We start from the raw sequence: 21,025 nt of genomic DNA, 5'->3' as shown, positions 1-21,025 counted from the left end.
ATACATGGGAAGGGACCTAGGGTTCTGAGCTGAACATGGTTCAGCAGTGCCCTGGCAGCCAGGAGTGCCACCTGTGTCCTGGGGTGCATCAGGCACAGCATCACAGCTGGGCAAGGGAGGGATTGTCCTGCTCTGCTCTGAGCTGGGGCAGCCTCACCTCCAGTGCTGGGGCAGTGTTGGGTGCCACAATGCAAGAAAGACAGAAAGCTCCGCCAAAGAAAGGCCACGAAGGACAAGGGTCTAGAAAGTAATCTGAGGGCTTGACACAATGGTATGAAGCTACCTCAGGGGAAGTTTAGGCTGGAAATCAGGAAAAGGTTCTACCAGGAGGGTGCTCAGGCACTGGAACAGGCTCCCCAGAGAACTGGCCACAGCACCAGGCTTACAGTGCTCAAGAAGATTTTGATAGTAGTCCCAAGGTGTGATTTTAAGAGCTGTGCAGGGCCAAGAGTTGGACACAATGATGCCTCTGGGTTCTTTCCAACACAAGATATTCTGTAATTCCATGATTCTATGATCTGCAAGCTCAGGCTTCTAAATATACAGCCAAATATGCCATCAGTATTTATTTGCATGAAATTATTTTAATATTACCAAGATATTTTCCTGGGTTTGAATGTGTAGCACTTGTTCCTCTCCTACAGTCAGATGATACTTTGTCTCTCTTTTATGGTATATTTCAGGAATGTAAACAAAAAATAAGGCATTATTTAGTTAAGTAGTTCATGGTCATCTCCCAGAAGGTGATAGGAAAATTTTCTATTTACTTAACAAATAGTCCAGCTTTTTGGATTTCTGTATAAAACATGTTTTTGCTCCACTCCCAAGTGAATCCCACCATCGTGAAAAAGTAAAAGATCAAATTGCACCTCTCTGAAATGTTAAACTCTGTAATTTTTCAAAAATATAGAGATAAAAATAAAACAAAAATGTTAATTCTTAAGAACCCACCCTGATGATTTTCTCTTAAATATGTGTTGACACCTTGCTGCATGACCATGAAAACTGGTAGATAGAATGCTGCTCACCTTCCATGTAAGGTACAATTCTCTCAAATCATACTACAGTCAGTGCAGCCAAGGGACGACAAGACTCTTAGCTACCTTCAAAAAGTATTTGCATGGTTGGCTGTTGCTTCCAGACCACCAGAACACCAGGTGTTACTAGCAGTGATGGTAGTACTTAAGCTCCTGTTTTTGCTGTCAGTGAGTTTCTGTATGGATACTGTCTCATTAAAGCTTTGTTCAGTAACTCCATTAGTCTTCATAAGACAGGCATGTAACAAATAAACTCACTACAACAGAGGTATCGCCCTCTTAAACTAGTACTCAGTGCAGAACTGTTTGCCATCAGTTTGTCCCACAATTACCAGGACACAATGGGGTGGGGAATTACATTGGAAAAATCTTTCTAATATCTGTATAATTTAATGGTTCATTCTATGATCAGTTTTTTCTTATGGCTCCAGCATGAACGCTGCCACTCTCGCTAGGGATCCAGGCTCAGCTTTCATCTGAGTCTTGCTCAAAATTAAATCACCTGTAGCCTAAAGAAGTAAGCATGATTGCTCATAAATAGCATGAACAGAAAACTATAAAAGCAACTAATTGCTAGGCACAAGATTCAGGGCAAAGTAATTAAAATGTTCAAAGAGCCAGAGAGGAAGACAAGGGCAGTTTTGATCACCAAGTGTTTTCCAGAAAATAGTCTAGGAAAGTCCTGACACTAAGTCCTGTTTGAAGCTTCCCACAGTTTCAGATGTGGGCAACACACCATATGTTTATGTATACCATTAAGTAATACAGTAAGTATTGTGTTCTCTGTCACATAACAGGACCACGAGGTATAAAAATGAGTGTCTGTGTTCCCATCAAGTGAGGGTCCTGAGTCCCAGGATTTTCCTTTCTACATTTCATCTTGAGGCTACTTTTTAAGTTTGACTGAAACCCATCACTTTCTGAATAAGCTCTGTCTTCATAGTCTGTTTAGTCATCAACAAGGGAATGCAGAAAACTCAGTCACAGGGCGTGACATTTGCCAATACAAAATTTCAGGGGGAAATTCCCCTTAGAGCTACTATGCTACTGAGGCACAGAAAAGATTACCTAATGTGGGGAAAGGAAAAGTCATAGCTGTTTTTCTCTGGAAGAAATGGTTTAGAGTCTCATAAATGTAGCCAAATCTAGATGACACCTGTTTTTGGTGTAAGTTCTAGCTCTAAATGTACCACTGATTTTTCATCTTACCATCACTTAAAATGGACAATTAAAAAATATCCAGAAATACACAGTGGCACTACTCTATCTATTAATTTAAATTAGGATTTGGGTGCTGACTGGGGTACACATCAGTTGCATCCACCCAGAATGAGGAAGAGTTGTTCACCTGTCTAAGCCCCTTCACACACATGCCCCACAGCAGCTGGTACCTCATCTGTTCTTCATCTTCTGAAGTGACTGCAGAGACAAGAAAGGAGCATTGGCTGACCTTGAGGATTACATCCCCTGGTAATGCCTTCCACAAACATGCTGAAATATTTTCATCTGCTGCAGCTGAACTGTAGTTTGAGTGGTGTTGATTTACTGAAAGAGCCCATACCAAGAGGCAGACCTTGAAGGCTAATCACTGCAAATTAACAATCCTTTAAAACCTCCTTTAAAAGATACAATACTTTAAAAGATACAATTTCTTCAAGCTGCAAATGAAGGCCTTACTTACTTGCTTACTTGCTTGCACTTTGGTTGCAAGTAAGAATATTTGGTTGGTAGGACTTCTTCCAGTGTAACAGAGTAAGCCTAAGAAAGAATCAAGAGCATGTCTGCTCAAAGAAGGGGTAGGACTTGGTGGAACATCTGCACAAAGACTACTCTATACAGCTCCAGAGTGACAAAAATATAGAATGCTAATTTGTCCCCAAATGCAGACCGATAAAATGTAAGTCAATGGAAGAATTTCAGTAAAAGAATAAGGGCAGTGTATTTCATAAATTCCAGACTGCTGTCCAGATTTCTCACAGCATGTCATAGAAGAGGTGCAGAATTGTGGCTGATATAAATTCACAGAACTTCATCAAAAACAGTAAGGTTCCTCTAATTTAAATCAGCTGAGTCTCAAACTTAGTCATAACAGTATGTTGTAGGCCAAGAGAAAATTGGTAGAGAAAAAAAACATTAAAAAAGTGGTGCTGTGATGATTTTCAGTGATAAACAACTTATCATAAATATTTAAAATCCATTATAACTTTTTATTTATTTTTAAATACAGTGTGCTAATTTTGTAATGCTAAAATCAGTAAGTCCACTTATTTGCATAATTGCTGCACTGCAGTTTGGTAAAAGTTTTTTTCAAGATACTCACTAGTGATAGCTTGATTGTATGTTCAGTTGAATTAAGAAAAAAACATACAGTAAAGAAACCTTTTAATGCAAAATGAATTATAATAACTAACATAGATAAGAGTAAAGAAAAATTGCAATCTGGTTGAAGGCAGAGAAAAGCTTTCCATAAATTAAAACTGTCTACTGGGTGCTAAGACATGAAAAAATGGTCTAAGCTAAAACTGAGATGCTCCGAGTAGAATGAATAGTGTTGCAGTGATTAAAATATTAACTGGTAGTTAACTGAAACTGGCAGCATTTCATTAAAAGTGATTTTTCCTAGAGATGGGAATAATGGCATCATCTAGCAAGAAAGAAAAATAGAAGAATCTGGGAAAATAACTGACTTCTGCAGATTTTCTTTCTGCTTTATTTGCTAACTGTATCCTCCTGCATAGTTACATACTGTCCCAGGTCTGTGCACCTAGCACCCTCAAACTTCTGGGATTTTGAAGAGAGAATGCTGGAAACACAAGTACCTAACAGCCAGCTGAGCAGAACCTGATTAAGCACTGATATGTAATAGGCTTTATTAGAGCTTCATCAGTCCACAATCTCACACATACAAGAGAATTGCAAACCCAAGGGGCGAACTGAATGGACAAATGAACTTAACTCCAGTCACAGACTCCCTAATCCCATCCTTCCAAGAGCTGGAGACAGCTCTGCCCTGCAGAAGCACAAGCACCAGGCCTTCTCTGCCAAAGGAAACACATTATGTGCAAGACTACCAGAACTTAACATTTCCAGGCTCCCATTTCAGCCCTGCTGAACACTTTACTGTTCATTTACTAATGGTAAAAACACTGGTAATATGCCATTTAGTAATGGTATAATCCATTAGTTTAGACTGGCTCAGAATATGGCTGAGGAGAAATAGAAGAAATTTTTTCAATTGTTTATTCCAAAATACTTGTTTTAAAAATCTCACTGAACACTTCCCATCTGCATTGTATACCAGATAACAGCAATGTGACACATGAAGAAACAGTTCTGACTGGAAGTGCTGGTGTTCATCACAGTAAAAGAGGAGTGGAATATGAAAAGAGAATTATACAAAATATCCTTCAGAGGAGTTTTGTGGAAAATTTTCATTAAAAGAGAAGAAGACTGCTAGACTGGAAGTCCCTGGCTGAAGCCTGAGACTTCATTGAATAAACATCTAAAAATCTAAATTGCATTTTTCCACTGTTTTTGGGGAAAAGTATTCTTTCTTCAGAGAGCTTGAAAAAGATCATCTTATTGCACAAAATCTCAGAATATGTCAGGATAAGACAACTTTAACATTCCACTATATCTAAGGTAAATACAGATGAGTGACACCAAGCTAAACAATAAAAGCTCTCAGTATTTAATCACGGGCACCACTTAAATATTCAGTTGGGTGTTGCAGAAGACACCACAAGGTGAGGAAGGAGACACGGGAAAGGGAAGTCCTCATGGCAAATGCTTTCCAGGGAGGAAGAACATCTCTTGCTGAAAATTAAGGATGTTAAATAATTTCAAAGGTTTCTGCAAGCAGGAATGACACAGCACATCTGTCAAAGGAAAATATGGGACAGTATCTAATAGAAGCTGCAGCACCTAATCCACAGGAAGCAGATTCTGATAGGACTATAATGGTCTGAACAGCTGTGATGATGTTGGAGATGTGAAGGCATCACTTCCCAGTGTGCAGGCAGGTAATCAAGTTCATGTTGTGTCCAGCACCACCAGGGATGACCACAGTTACAAAGATTTATAACACATAGATAGTTGAAGAGCTCTAAGAGATAGAGTTGTCTGTTCTAAACTATAGAACTTTAAGAGCATGACTAATTCTAAACACAAATTAAATCCATGCTTTCAAGAGCACATTACTTATGGTTCAGTCTGAAATAGGATAAAAAAATCGTATCTACATATCTGCTAGGAGGCAGTTCACACTTGACAGATAATAAAGGAGTTTCTGTGCTCTCTTATTTTCACTGACATACTACCTTAGAGTTCACTCTATATATATTTGTACAGCACCTGATGCAGATTAAGCTTGAACCTTGACAAATCCAGCATAAGTAAACAGATATGACAACAAATCTGGATAAAATTTGTAAAGACTGTGCTTACATGTTGTGTAGGCACAACAACATAAAACAAAACAAAAAACAAACAGTGGTTCTGTTGGTTTTATTTCATAATTAAGCAGACAAGGTGCCATTTCAAACACTTGATCATACTAAAATCATAATTGTTAAATGAATAGGCTGATAAGAGCTGTGAAATCTGAGCGTTGTCTTTCTCACAGATACCAGCAACTGCATTGACCTGGTATGGAGCAAGGAAATGCAGCTTTTCAGAAACCTTAATTAGTATCTATCTGACCCATTTCCAGTGTTGAAAGTTAATTAATTTTTTTTGTGTTTATTTTTAAACTACATTCAGAGCATCTGGGATTCAACACCTAACTGAATTAAAACCCTCATACCTAAAATGTCATGCAACAAAGCTGGCTTCCCAGCTCAAGAGCAGTCACAAAATACCTTATCCCATTCTTTTGACTTTTACACTACAGGAAAGATGAAAGCTTTAAAACAGGTGGTGTATTACTTAAGTACCCTGTCATCTGATGCAGGGAAGTAATTACAATCCTGGACTGGCTGGACCCTCTTATTTGCAGACTGTACTTTGTATTAACTGAGATTTAGTGGCAACTACAAGCCCAGCAGCTACCGATGTTCTCTTTTCCCATAAGACTCAAGAAAGCCTTCCATTTCCAAGTCAGTCAGCTGAGTGCTTTTTCTCAGCTCTTACATACCCCTTCCCTTTTTTAAAAGGATACTTAGAGTTTATATAGAAACTGATAGCAGCACAGGAGTGTCCTGGTTTGATAATGGCCTAACACTAGGTGCCTGCAAAAACTGCTTTCTTTCTCTCCCCTGCAACAGCTGGGCAGAGGAGAGAAAAATTAATGAAAGGGTCATGAGTTAAGATAAGGACCAGGAGAAAACACTCAAAGGGAAAAACAACCTTAGCTGCAAGATATAAAGTGAATTTATTACTAACAGAGTCAGAGGAGGATAACGAGAAGTCAAATAAGACCTTGAAAAAACACTTTTTTTGCCCAACTCCTCCCTCCTTCCCACTGACAGTGCAGGGAGACAGGGCATGGGTGTTTGGTCAGTTCATCACTGAGGTTTTCTTCTGCTGCTCTGGGAGAGGAGCCCTTTCCCTGTGAGACCGTGGGGTCCCTTCCCAAGGAGACAGTTCTCTGTGAACTTCTCCAGCATGGCTCCAAATCCAAGGAGCAGCAGTCCTCCCAAAACTGCTGCAATGTGAGTCCCTCCCACAGGCACACAGTCCTCCCAAAACTGCTGTGGAGAAGGTCACTCTTCCATGGGCTGCAGTCCTCCAAGGACAGGCTGCTCCAGCCTGGAAGCAGGGTACTCTCTCTGCCAGGTCTCCCACTGGATCACAGCCTCCTCCAGGCAGGGGCTGCAGGGCACAGCTGCTTCACCATGGGCCGCACCAGGGGCTGCAGGGGAACCACAGCTCCAGCTCCTCCTGCCCCTCCTTCTCCACTGACCTTGGTGTCTCCATGCTTCCCTCAGATGTTCTCACCTCCTCTTCTCTGGCTAGAAAAAATAGCTGTGTGTGCCCCACTTAGTTTTGATTTTCTCCTTAAATCTGTTATCAGCCTCTCTAATTGGCCCAGCCTTGGCCAGTGGCATGTCCATCTTCAGAGCCATCAGGGATTGGCTCTGCCTGACATGGTAGAAGCTTCCAGGAGCTTCTCACAGGAGCCACCTCTCTGCCCCCACCCCGCTACCAAAAACCAGGCTGAGCAAAACCAACACAAGGGGCTAGAAAGCAAGCCAGACATTCTAGGGCCTTATTAGTTTTGCAAACATTTGGTTTCTGTGTGCCAAAACTACTAATTTTAATATCCTTGTTTTGCTGTCAGCAGACACATTGCTTTTGGCATAAGACTTGCAATGCTTGCTTGAAGCAGTTTTTATCAGTCATTGCCTGGTGTATTTATCGGAAGGTACTGTAGCCTCACTTTCCAGAGTTGCACCTGGCAGATGTCTCCATTTCTCAGTGAAAGGAAAACTCCTGGCTTTTCACAGTTGTCTTCTCACTAAACTTAACTCAATTATCCTCATTTGTTCTGAACAAGAACAGCACTATTCCTTGTCAAAATGCATAGCTCCTGAATTTATTTCTTGGAATGGTTATCAGCGGTGTCTATTAATCAATTCCTGTTGGGGACAATTATAAACAACTTATTCTAAATCTGAAAGTTTTTTGGTCAAATGAAGAACTACAATTCTAAATAAAAATTAAAAAAAAAAAAAAGTATTCTAGATCCAAAGAAATGGTACTTTTGTGGATGTTTCACACAGCAGTTAAAGTGTAGAGTCTCAGAGCTGAGACTACCTCCTTCTTCTCTGGAAAAAAAACCTGAATCTCAAATAAATAGCAACCATTGCACTAGCTGATCATTCAGTTTAACAGTGATGTGAACATTACAGTTAGACACTGTAGAACATAATTCTTACCCTCCACTCTGTTCTTGGGAAGCCTCACCTGAAATATTGCATACAGTTCTGGTGCCCCCAGCAAAAGGAGGACATGAAGATGTTGGAGCAAGTCCAGAGGCAGGCCCAAAAGTTGACAAGGGGACTAGGGTACCTCCAATATGGAGAAAGGGTGACAAAGTTAGGACCATTTGGGCTGGAGAAGATTGTGAGGAGACTTCATAGCAACCTTCCAGTATCTGAAGGGTCCTACAGGAAAGCTGGAGAGGAACTTTTCATCAGGAACTGTAATGGTAGGACAGGGGTAGGACAGATTAATAGGTACTCACTGAAAGAGGGGATATTTAGGTTAGATACACAGCTAAAATTCTTTTCTGTGAGCAGTAGGCACTGGAACAGGTTGCCCAGAGAAGCTACACATGGCCCGTCCCTGGAAATGTTCAAAGCCAGGTTAGTGGGGCTCTGAGCAATCCTCACCAGCAGGAGGTGATCATAGCAGGGCAGTTGGGACTAGGTGATCTTTCAGATCCCTTCTAAACCAAATCTTTCAATGATTCTATGATAATGTGGCAGATGTAAAAACCAGCTGAAATGTCCATTGTACAATGCAGAGACTTTTATTTACTATCTGTGAATTCTATTTGACAAAGGGCACTGTGAAGAGAACAGCATTCTTGAATGCCTGCATAAAAATATATTTCTAATTCTTCAAATGAAGTTGGATCAAATTCCTCTTCATCTGTCAGCCAGGGAAGTACATTGTTAAAAGTACTGCACTACTTACAGCAACACTCTCTTGGACAAAGGATTAAATGGAGTAAAGATAGTGGATTTCCTTTTCTTCCACCTGAAGAAGGACAGGAGAAAGAGTGGAACAATATCTGGTTTTAAAAGGTAAACTGTTAAAGTTACATCTGACTTTCAACAATGAAAAAGGGTACAACACAAAAAAGAGAGTATTTGGAAGTGTTTTCTTAAGTGCTTCATTCTCCTTCATTGCTTCCACACAGTGTGGGAGTACCCTGGAGAGGAAACAAATCTGCTTGTGAGGAAGAAGCATGAAACAGGATAAAACACAGAGATCTGCTGCTTGTTGTTGAGGGGTTGTGGTGCATGCAGAGGAACTGCTGAGAGCAGGGTGAAGTAGGCAGGTCTCAAAGGAAAAGGGAAAGGCACTTTCTTGACTCTGGAAATGGCTAAACACTTTGCTGCAAGACAGAAGGCCTCTGAGCTGTCAGTAGGCATGCCTAAATGCAAGATATTTCTTCTAAAGGGACACAGTGGATTCAAAAAAGTACACATGAACCACTTCTATTTCTAGTCCATTGCAGTACATGAACTAAATTTTCATACTACTTATTAAGAATTCTACCTTACATTCTAATAACACTGCTTCAACACAATAGTAGTTTCATTTCAAATCCCTTTGGTCTCCATTGGTTTGCTCCATACAGGAAATAGTTTGGGCACAGCTGACTGGAACTCACAGCAGACTTGGACAGCTGTGACAATACATAGAAGAATCTCTGAGTTGAAAAACCACTCAGGTTTTAGAGATCCATTTCTGCAAGATTTTTGGAAAGAAAACTTTCTAGGCTAAGTTCTTCCCTGTGTTTGAAATTATCATTGGCCTTGCAGGCACTTCTGCAGTACTGGAAAGCACCACAGATGTTAACCTGCTCATTAATTACAGCAGTTTTAATCCTCTGAGTTACAAGAATGTGGTTTTCCTGAAAAACACCATGCATTCTACTTTTGTAGAATGTAAGGCCTAGTCATGCGATCACCCATTGCTCTTTTAAGATAGTCAATAATCACTTCTTCTCAGATCTTTTCCCCTAATGGTTTGTTCACTTGTTGAATACATGTATCATACTCCTAAATTATGTAATTACAAGGTGGGGACATCATCTGGTCTGAGTGGGGGGCATTGTTTCTTCACATGATATGATGAACTGTTGCCTGAAGGCCAGAGAAAACTTCTTTAACCAATTTCTTTGACCTTAAGAGTAGAAAAGGCTGTAACATTCATCACTTTTGTCTCCAGATATTCCATTTCTACCTTCTGACTGGAAACAAATTACTTTTTGTTACATGGCAATATGTTATAGAGAAAATAAAATTGAATATAAATTAGGTTTTCATTTTTCTAGGGACATTCTCCTTAAGTATATGCATCTTGAGTATGCTTATTTAAAAGGAAAAAAAAATTAAAATACTTCTCTTGTGACGTGCTTTTCCTCCAGCAAATTTGTATTTATGAAGAAGTCAATGAACAGATTCTAGTACAGCAGGAATGTCAGACTTATGTTCCTGGCCCTTTTTGTTAAAAAGCTGCTCAATTTTTTGACATGAATGCAACACAGAAAACTAGAAGATTTTCAGGTGTGCTGAGCTGACTGCCATTCACTAGACTTTAAATGATGTAGATGGTAAAACAGTGACAACATTCAAAAGCCTTTGTCTCAAAACACAACTTCATAAACACACTTCAAAGAACCAAACCAATTTTCTTCTTCCTGCCTCCTTCACTTCTTCACAGAACTGCTTCTGCATGTTGGAAGATTTTTATATGCTGCACATCTCTCCAAGCATAAAAATTGTCTTCTGTGCTGACAGAAAAAAAAAAAATAAATAAGTCAGGTAGAACAACTGGAACAGTTTAGCATGAAGGGCAACTTGTAGTGTACACCTACATGAGCATGACATATATATAATCTGTAACAGGTAAATGCAAAATGATGGTTTAGCAGCTCCTGAAAGTAGTCTGTTTGGAAGACAGGGTAAATAATATAAAATAGTAATCAGACTCCTCAAAATGTACCCTGATGATAAGTGTTTAACAATCTTCAAAACTATATATCTTAAATTATTATTTTTTACTGGAAATTTAAGCTATAGATAAATAACATGTTTAAGTATCCCAGTAAATTTCATTCTCAAGTAATCAAAGTGGTGTGCTGCTACTGGAGATGAGAATCATTGTGAGAACATAAGACTAAACATGTATCTGCAAGTTAGTCAATCTCTGTGTGGGAGGAAGCCACAGAAATTTATTCAGACTCCTGCTTTAGTTCAGAGAACCAGTGTGAATTATACCAGAAAGCAAAATTCAGCCTGGATAGAGTGGTGGCAGCTCTCTCAGATAATAATGAAGAGATTTAAGCATCTTGAGAAACTGCCTTTGGAAGACAGGTATACAGGTGTTATTTCCACATTTCAACAGGGTTTTTCGTTTGGTTTTGAGTTTTTTTAAATTTTGTTTTAATTTAGGCATATCTTTTGATTTTCCTTTTGTAAGCAAAATTGTACCTTTCTTAAATAATCTCTTTCAGAGGTATGATAAGAAACATTATATTTTGAAGATATATCCTGGCCAAATCTTTAACTTTTTTGTCTTTTTCTCCTCTCCTAGTAACTGGATACTTCAGCTGTATTTCCCTTGACCCCAGATACAGACAATTGTGATGTTGCAAGAAACAGAAAATACTGAGTTTCAAAAGACTGAAAAAAAAAGTTTCAGGAAAGAACTAGGACCACTTAAAGATCAGGTAAAGTTGCAGAGGAAAGAATCAAGCATTTAAGGTTATAAACTGAGTGAATTTCCAAATCACCCACATTTTCTTCAGAGCAATATTCAAGATGCCACTTGGTAACGCGGTGAGTAGTGATGCTGTGATAACATCTCTGTGTAGGGCCTCATGCAGGGTCCTCTGGTTTATTTTTCTTCCCATGGTAATGGCTCAATAATGAAGACAGTAATGAAGAAGTCTCCGAATAAATTCAGGATCTGGACAGAAAATTTTCAATCTACTCAACATCAAGATCAGTGTATAAACTATATGTTCCTGAACTACTTTAAGGCTTAAAGGTAAGTGCCTGAGAAGGCTGAAACAGTCAAAATATTAAATGGACAATTTCACCTGTAAATTAAAAATCTTTTTCTTTGTTGGATACCCACAAATATGCTTTTGAGAAAAAAAAAATCTATATTTTTCAAGAATTTCATAAAATAAATATAATTGATGGTCATAATTTCAAAGAGGTACTTTAGAAAATATATAACATTATCCTCTAGATATTTACAGAAATATATAAGTCTATGCTGAAGAACTAATCCCTCCCTCATTAAAACCTATTAACCTTAAAACCTATTTCCTAGTCTAGTCAACAAGGATATGGAAACACTTAAGAATATAAAGGGGGCGTACTTCATAAATTCTTTAATTCTAGATAGGGTGCAGTCAGAATTTGTCAGTCTTGAATGCACACTTTGATTATTTGAGAAATTAAGTAATTAAATTGTTTAAATTAAATTAAAATTACTACAAAGTAGTAATACTATCAGTATACATGCAAATAGCTGACACTTCTGTAGTGGCTTTCTAATGCTCAGAATATTTAATATTTTCACATCCCAGTTCTTTAAAACAATTTAGGATAGAAAGGCACTAATTCAGTCTTAACTAAAAGGAAAGTTAGATAGACTATTGAGGTCTCATCATAGCAGAGTTTCTATCCTGTACTCCCCGTAAAATTTGGAGTCCAGTTAATGTGATATGATGGGAAGTGGCCATAGCAAAGTAAGAGGAAAGGCTTATACAAGAAATGCTGTACTTTCTAATGCACAAGACAATTCCTATGACCTGAAATATATCAGTGCTAGAACATCAGCTCAAACCTTATAGACATGTGTAATTTTTGTTTAATGACCTTGCATGTTAGTGCACACTAATCCATTCTTCCAACTTCAACAAGTTTCAATGCTAAATGTTTTTACTAGTTGAAAGCCATGAATAAAATACATCAGCAATTCTTTGTCTAATCTTGCCCACTGCTCCTGATCAGAGCTTTATTATCAATGTTTAAATATTCAGATAATTACACTATTATGTTTTCCTTTGGTACAGAAAGGGAAATAAAGAACTCATGATTGACTTTATCTCAGAGTGGTCAAATGGTCACAGTTTACAAAGGTCAAAAGGGGTCACACAGTAAAGTCAAATGGCAATGGGTCCAAAGAGCCCAAAGGGTCTCTTTAATGTATCTATATAAATGACTATGCTTGTAAACAAGAGAGTCATATAAATATGACATTTTAACAGGAGGGTAAAAAGATGGTCCATCTTGAAAAAATACAATCATACATAAGAGAGATTTGGGAAACTATCCCCAACCTAATTTCTTGTCTTTTCCAGACCTTTCTGGTTTAAAGTGCTAAAGGTGCAGTTCTCAGCATCAGTAATAGAAAATTGTTGGCCTCTTTTATGGGAAGCAACTAAACACCATAATGTAGCCTTTCGTTCTTGCAAACATGCATGCAGCAAAGTTTGAAAATATCATATAAATTACATAGCAGTTGGTGTCCCATTCCTTTCACCAATGAACTCCACTGAAATCTCCTAAAATGTATGCACGTCTACTCTAAAAACCACAGAAGCTCTTCTGGAACCCTTCCTTACAAGACTGCAGGTTAATTTGGTGTGGCCTAAATTATTTCTTTAGAGTGCATTGCTGTTTTGCTTTAATTACACGAATAATTTGTGATTCTCTGTGAGGGGCTTCCCCATGGAAAATAAAACCTTTTATTTGAGCAACTGATATCACTGGGAAAAAAAAGGGACAAACTTTCATATGTTCTAGTCCTTTAAGATTCTAATTTGATAATATTCATATTAGTGTCAGCTGTAAATAGAATTCAAAAACCAAATTCATATACTTTCAGAACAGAACTGGTAAATTGAATCTTCATTGTTGTTGCTAGGCTAATATATACACAGAAACTTTAAGTTAAAACATGATCCTGCAAACATCAACAAAACTTTTTAAGTTGGAAAGTTTGGGCATATTACATCACATTGTCCCTTCTTTTTCTTTTCTGCAGTCAGATCTAAATGGCATCAGCTGAGCCTGCAGAAACACTCCTGGTGAAGACCAGGGTGAATTCTTGTTCACGTTCCATCATGCTGGAATATTTATTACATGAAATACTAATATTCATAACTTCATCAATTAGAATGACTGTTCCAGAGATAAAACAATTCATTCAATCACAAGATGGTTGGATAAAACTTTTAACCTTAGCAATAGCCAATACATCATATCAATTAATTACATTATTAAAAACAGTACATCTTATATCAGCACTTGGGACTTTATTTCGCTTGCTTCCTAGAAGATGCTGGAAAGCAGATGGCTCATCTAGCCAAAGCACCTGATCAAAGCCAAGTTTCTGTATCACTCATCTGTTTGTGAGTAACCAAAAAGTTCTGTGTCAGAAGCACAAACTAAATTTCTGGTGTGTCTTCTTTTCCTTCAACTCCCCTTCAATCCCATTACTATTTTTATTAGTTTATTCATTTTTTCTTCCACATTACAAGGAACTGAAGTAATTTTGAAGGAGCTGTCAGTGAGAACTCTGCTGATCTCACTGAAGGATTTGGCCCAGTATTGCTTGCATGTAGTAGTTCCCTTAGAATTGCAGTGCTCAGAAGAAATAAAGCCCATAAAACTGGCACATGATGATTTGGTTGTGTATTGGGAAAATATAATTAATATCGTGTTAGATGTGTTCTTCTTACTTGTGTTGATTGGCTTTTTTGGTGTAACACAGAACACTCCTATGCCAGCAAATTAGGATTTATAATGAGTACAAATCAAATAATCCTGAAGGTATTGCTGGGGATACAAATACTAGAGCTACAGCTGGTGGTGTAACCCTTCCATTGATCAAGCCAAGCCAAAGATCTCATTATTTTCAAATCAGCATGCACTATTAATGACATTTTTCATTACAGAGTGTTTCAAACTGAGAATGTGTCATATACCCTGCTGAGACAAAGTTACCTTCTATCTCCTCAAATTCACACTCCACCACACACTCCAAAAAAAAAGGCACATTTTTGTAACATGTCTGAACACAAATTATTAAGTGTTCACACTCAACATTTCACATTCTGTGCCTAAGCATTTCACTCTCATATTAGGCTTCTAGTCACAGATTTTTTAGAAGATATAATGGGAGCTCTGGACAAGGACCAAAGTGACAGCAACCTGTTGAGAAATTTCTAGTGCTTTCAAGCTGGAAGAGAACTCTCTACACAACTGCATTGTGTAAAAACCACTATACCTGTGCTTAGGAAAATTTTCCTTTTTACACAGCTGGAACAAGCCATTGAAAAAGTACAAAATTTGGCAGAGTCCAAAGGTAGACAAAGGGGTGTAATGATATTATTCTGTCTTGGGAAGCATCTGCATGAGTGGGAGTTTATATGAAGTGTTTCTCAATTCCAATTTAAATTCAGTAGTTTGGTGTCATATATTCTGTTTTTTTCTTTTCTAGATTCAAAAAAACTTACACTTTTTTGTATGTGGGAAATACAGCATCACCCACTTAATTCCGAAAAACAGAATGAAGTGCTGGCTATCAAAAACTTTCTGTTAGCAGCAGTCATGATGGCTGCCTCCAAAGGATACCTGTATTTCCAAGCTTAGAAAGAGTATTACTAGCTTATAGAAGATTTTTAAACCCAAGTGAAGACAAGATAAATACTAACCTGAGTAAAGGAAACTTAACATGCAGGACTAAAGTTCAGAGGTAGAGGGAAGAATTAGATAAGTGGGAGACAGTGAAATGAATAATGGGATTTTTCACTGTTTTAATCATTATATAATTTCTCAAGTATTTGAGATAAAGATCAAGGCTATACTATGAATGATTGCCTGTTATCTGCAAGGCATATAAGGCACTTATAAGCTGTCCAGGGACAGCTGCCTGACAGATTTGAAGGTCTTCCTTTTGCACAGTTGGCCTGATTAATAGTATTCTGAAGGTACCTGGTCATAGATTATTAGAGATTAAATGCTGCTAGCATTGTCTGTCCTGTTTATATAATTTACAATTTAATTAGTCACTTCCCTTTTTCTATGAGTTATATCTAACATTATCGTTTAGAATGAAAACCTAGCAGTAGTTCTGTATCCATATCTGTCTTCTAGATGTTGTCTTTTTTGATGTGATAAAGAAGAAAAACCTTGAACCCTCAATAAAAATTCGGCTTCTGGATTTGCCCTTTAGGATCTGCAGAATGTCTTTAACAGGAGTTCAAACAGGGACCTATAGCTTGGATTTTTCTCTTTGGAACTGTAATGGTGACAATAGCAAACAAGGCAACAAATACAATTTACACTCAGTGAATTTGTGTTTGTATAAGTTTATCTGGGCTTAGGGGATGTGATACAAGGATGCAAAGCATTATGCAGGGAATTAGAGTGTGACTTGTGCATCTTTGCATGGGTCCTGGGTTAGGGCACTTCAGTAGGCTGCACTGCTCTAATTCAGTACCTGTGAAAACATATCCTTTTCATCTAGGCAGAGTATTTTCAATATAGAAGTGGCTTTATCAGTGCTCATGCTAAAGAATTATTTCTTCCATGAGTTTAAGTGAAATCCATGGAGCAAAAGTTGTGTCCCTAGACCAGACATGCCAAAATTGCCCTGAAACATAGAAAACGAAGAGGACTTATATTGCAGTAAGAATATTGATAGAGGGAATGCTTTTCCTTTCAAGATATCTGAAATCTTTTGAGAAAGATACTACAAATAGTAGTATTAATTTTATGTTCTCAAACGTAAGCAACACAAAGGTTTCTGTAGGTTCTGGAGTATGCATTAAACACTTCTTTCTGCAACCCTACAGAAGAGGAGTAGCAAATATTCCCAGAGGCAGTGAAAGTAGTGATTACTTAACTGGGCTCTGTAAGTCTGAACAAAGACTATATTAAAACCCTAGACACTAACTAATTTAATAAAACTCAATACTCTGAGAATTAAGTAGAGTAAAAAGTCCTAAGGAAATTTCTGAAGAAGAAAGAGTCAATTTATGCCCTTTATAAAAATATAAAGATGGGGTTATTTTTCCAGCCCAGAGTCAACTAGATGCTAGAAAATAGAAAATAGAAAATACAGTATCAAAGTGTATTTTATGCATACTTGCCCTGATTCTCCTCTGGCCAGATAGGAGTGTTGCTAGCCCACATCTCACCTACATGAATTTTCTTGACTGCTTCTGCAACGGCACATAGAGGGATGATATTTCCTTCCTTTCTGCCACAGTCTTTTTAAACTAAAAGACAGTATTTATTACTCATGACAGCGGTAGGTTTTTCTCCTACTCTTCTGGATGCAAGCAATCCAATGCAGCTTAATAAATCCATGAGTTACACATATGGCAGTCCCATGTGATTAAAGGCCACATGTATACTCAGAGAAAGGGCAAAATGGAACTTCATTTATTAAATTAGATCAAAAGGTGCCTATACTTTGGGGTGTCTGGGATTGAAGGTAATAATTGCAAAGGCTAATGGCCAAATTCCCAATGAGAAAAAACAAGGATCATAATATTCATAAATTCAGAATCTAATTGGACAGAAAATAGAACATAGAAACATGAGTGTACAAGCACAAATAATTTCTTATGGGGTTGCTTAAAGCCAGTTGTTTGTAAAATGGGTTTTTTATTATAAATGAAGTGCATCTTTTTCACTTGCTAATTCAGCAACTTCTTCTTATCAAGAGATTCTGTACTTACCAGGAGTTAATCTGACAAAGTGCACATACTAACTTCCAAATCTGGAAAATTATCTGATTTAAAGAAGGATGACCAAGGATAGATGTCTCTGACAGTGTTAGGAAAAGAGAAGCATGAAATAGTGTGCAAGTCTGTATGAGAGACCATTTCACCTTCTCATGCAAGTGAAATGAGGAGGATTGGGCCTGTCCTTAAGTTTAATGATGAGCAGAACCCTGGTGTTTGGTTTGAACCTGCTTGCTTTCCTTTCTTTCTTCTTTTCATCTACTCTCTGCTGTTTCCTGGTGCAGACCCCATACTTACCTTTAAAGCTTACACTGATGGTTGCAGAGGGTTTAAGACCTACCTGTTTTTAAAAAAAATAGGCTCTTAACCCAGAACCCCTATTTGGAGTAGTATTAGCAAAGACTAAAGTGTTGCTGTTAGTCCTAGCCTGTCAGGGGAGGTTTTTTCTGTTGGGAATAAAAAAAAGGAGGTACTGGACAGCGATTACATTGGAAGTCCCACCCAGAGCAGGATTATCCAAAAACAAGAGATGTTCATGGTAGGAGATGGATGTATCATATATGAAAGGAGACTGCCAGACCATACACTGCCACCCCGCAGTCATCAAAGTACTGTGGTCTGTGAGCTATCATGACAAGGTCCATTTAGAACAGAATCATTTGAGATTGACAATCATGCGCATGATCATTATTGGTAATGGCTGCTGCCCAGGCTGCCCTCAGGTGTGGCTGAGTAAACCATCCTTTTAGTCCTCAGCCCTTTGGATCCACCTCTGGCAGCGAAGCTGTGAGATGGCACATTGTTGGACACAAGTGGGAAATTCTGCCTTTTAGGCAGGAGGACTGAACCATATTCTCACCAAGTCAAACTGACATCCTTTACAGTGTTTTGATTATCCCTGCGACTTTTTGGTTAGAAGTTCAGTCACAGTTGTATAAAAAGAATTTTTTTTTTCACTCTTTAGTGACTGATCATTGATTCAAGTTCTTTTAGAAACCACAATACATGAGAAAAAAATAAATCCTTTTGGAAAACTGGCCTCTTTCTCTTGGATTATTTATTTTTTTATTTCTTTATTCGAAAACAGCATACCATATAGGGTTGAGGGAAAATGATGATTCTAAGGGCAAAAAATGGTATCTGGAAGAACTTCAAGAAGTGATTCTTTGATTGCCAATAGGTGCAGAAGCAACACTAAATGTGGCCTACCTCTGTATTATTATAAGTTAGCAAGGAGTAGCACAACTCTGTAATCTTCGTTTCACCCACCTTCGTGTCCCAATAAAAATAATGACTGCTACATTGGCAGTCATTCTGAGCTGTGAAGACTGTGCTTACAAATTAATGTTGCTTGGAGTTCAGCATTTCCAGGCTTGATGGATCTTTCTTATTATATTTCTAGTCTTGGGCACTGAAGTAAACGCTTAAATTGAAATTTACTAGAGAAGTCATCAGCAATTCCCAAGGAAATTCAGACTCTCTCCAGGTAACAGTAAGCAAGGCAAAACAAGTAAATTTTAAACTCTAGTGTCTGTTCATTCCTTCTTTATGGATCTGAACTAGTAGCTTTGCAATCAGATGAGGCTGGTTTCCTCTATGTACAAATAACATTGTCCTTAATGTACCCAGGACTATACCAGTGATGGTGTTCCTGCCAATTCAAAGGATCACTACATTATAAAGCATAAATTCTATCAAATTTTCTCCTGCAATCTCATTCACAAGCAGTGGTGAATGTGCTTTTAAGCACTAATGAAAGAAGAGAGGATAATTCCAGCAGATGGAGTGGAATATTAAAGATATTATGCCAAATCACACATAGAAAGTGGTATCCAATTCAAATTACTTGCACTCATAAAAGACCTAAAAAAAATAAGAAAGGCGCAGAAAATGATGATTGGACTAATCAGAGGTCTGAGAGGAAAATTGCATAAAGTTAAAGAAACAATTGTAATAAATAGCATTAGGCTACTGAGAATTGGGATCTCCCAAAACACCTCCTGATTCAATCATTATAGTTTCTGATCCTTTAATTCTTACCTCTTTTCCAGCCTATAGAGACAAACCAGATATTTTTAGTTTGGTCTTTCAGGTGCCTGATCTTTTCAGAGGAACTCAAGTGAATGAGTGAGGAGAAGGAATCATTACAAGGCCTATTTCGTACATGAGGTCTGCCCAAATATATCAAACATGAAATGTTTTAGAATTTTTTAGTCTCAGTATGCTCTGATCTTTAATAACTTCTTGGACAATGATTTCCGAAGTCTGACAGGATGGTAATGAAAAAGAACTCTTTGGATATTATTTAGCAGTTTGCCACAGTTAAACATCTTGAAAGACTCCCTTTGTTTCACAAGGGCAGGGGAGTAATAACACAAAATTAAACCATCTTCCTATTCATTATTTTCCATATTCTGCTTTCCTTAACTGCCCTCATTCCACTGTTTTACTAGAGCAAAATACTGAACAAGCAAACCAGTCTATGGATGTAAAATATCTCCAGGCCCACACTGAACTGTTCACTGACCAAAATTGCTGTGCATGAACTATTACCTCATGTCTGTGCATGCATTATTACCTCATGTTCACTTAGTGTTCCATCTGACTGATCCAATCAGTCATTGATTATTCCATTGCAAAATGAAAAAATCCTGAGTTTGTCAAAAGTGTATGAAATACAAGACATAGAGCATTTTGTAAAATATATTAAGGATAAACAGAGTTTCTCATGTACTGAATCATTTAAGCCTCCATCTTTTATTCAAAGGTCTGAAATTAAAGTATTGAAGGGCCAGCATTTTAATTCTGCTGCCTGACCATTCTGCCACTAACTTGTGTCTGTATTCACATCTTCAGCTAGGGCTTTGGAATCTCCAGAAATGTGTCTTCTAGAAGTTCTTGTTGAAGGGCTTAATTTCTGGTTCAAATACATTTAGTTGCATATTTTTTTCCTTTAAGTTCAGTCTTTGGTTTCCCCTAAAAACAAAACATATTGCACAATGTAACTAAAAAGAAAAAAACAGCATGTAATTCTGAACAGCAGGTATTCCCTGAACACCTACATGACTAATAAGTAAATAAGAATGTCTGCTTTTCTCTACTGTTTGCTTATTTCATGCTTCCTTTAATTGCTTTGATATTTTTAATTTCCTTCAGAAGTAATAGTTTGTAATTACTCTATGTTACTGAAGTGATTAAGGCAAAGAACTATTGATTTCCAAATCAGACATGCCAGATTTGCAGGGTGCTTTGAACTCAGAATGTATTACAAAGGTCTACCATTTAAGATCCTGATGTCATTTTACTTCTACAGTATCCTATAGACTTTTTGCCCCAATCAGTTGAATTTATGATTCTGGAATAGTCATACAGGACATATTGGAACACTCAAGTGTTCCAACACCCTGGGGAAATCCACTAGTCAGTGGCTACTGAAATCACCACTCCTTATACTCAATTCTCACCCATATTCATTCACTTCTTTCATATAGCTATTAGTTCTTCATTTTGACCTGCATTCCTTTTTGCAGCAAAA

The sequence above is a fragment of the Cyanistes caeruleus genome, chromosome Z (assembly GCF_971803275.1).
Source record: "Cyanistes caeruleus chromosome Z, bCyaCae1.hap1.1, whole genome shotgun sequence".
Classification (NCBI taxonomy): Eukaryota; Metazoa; Chordata; class Aves; order Passeriformes; family Paridae; genus Cyanistes; species Cyanistes caeruleus.
The sequence above is the reverse complement of the archived record's forward strand: the minus strand, read 5'-3'. Positions refer to the sequence as shown.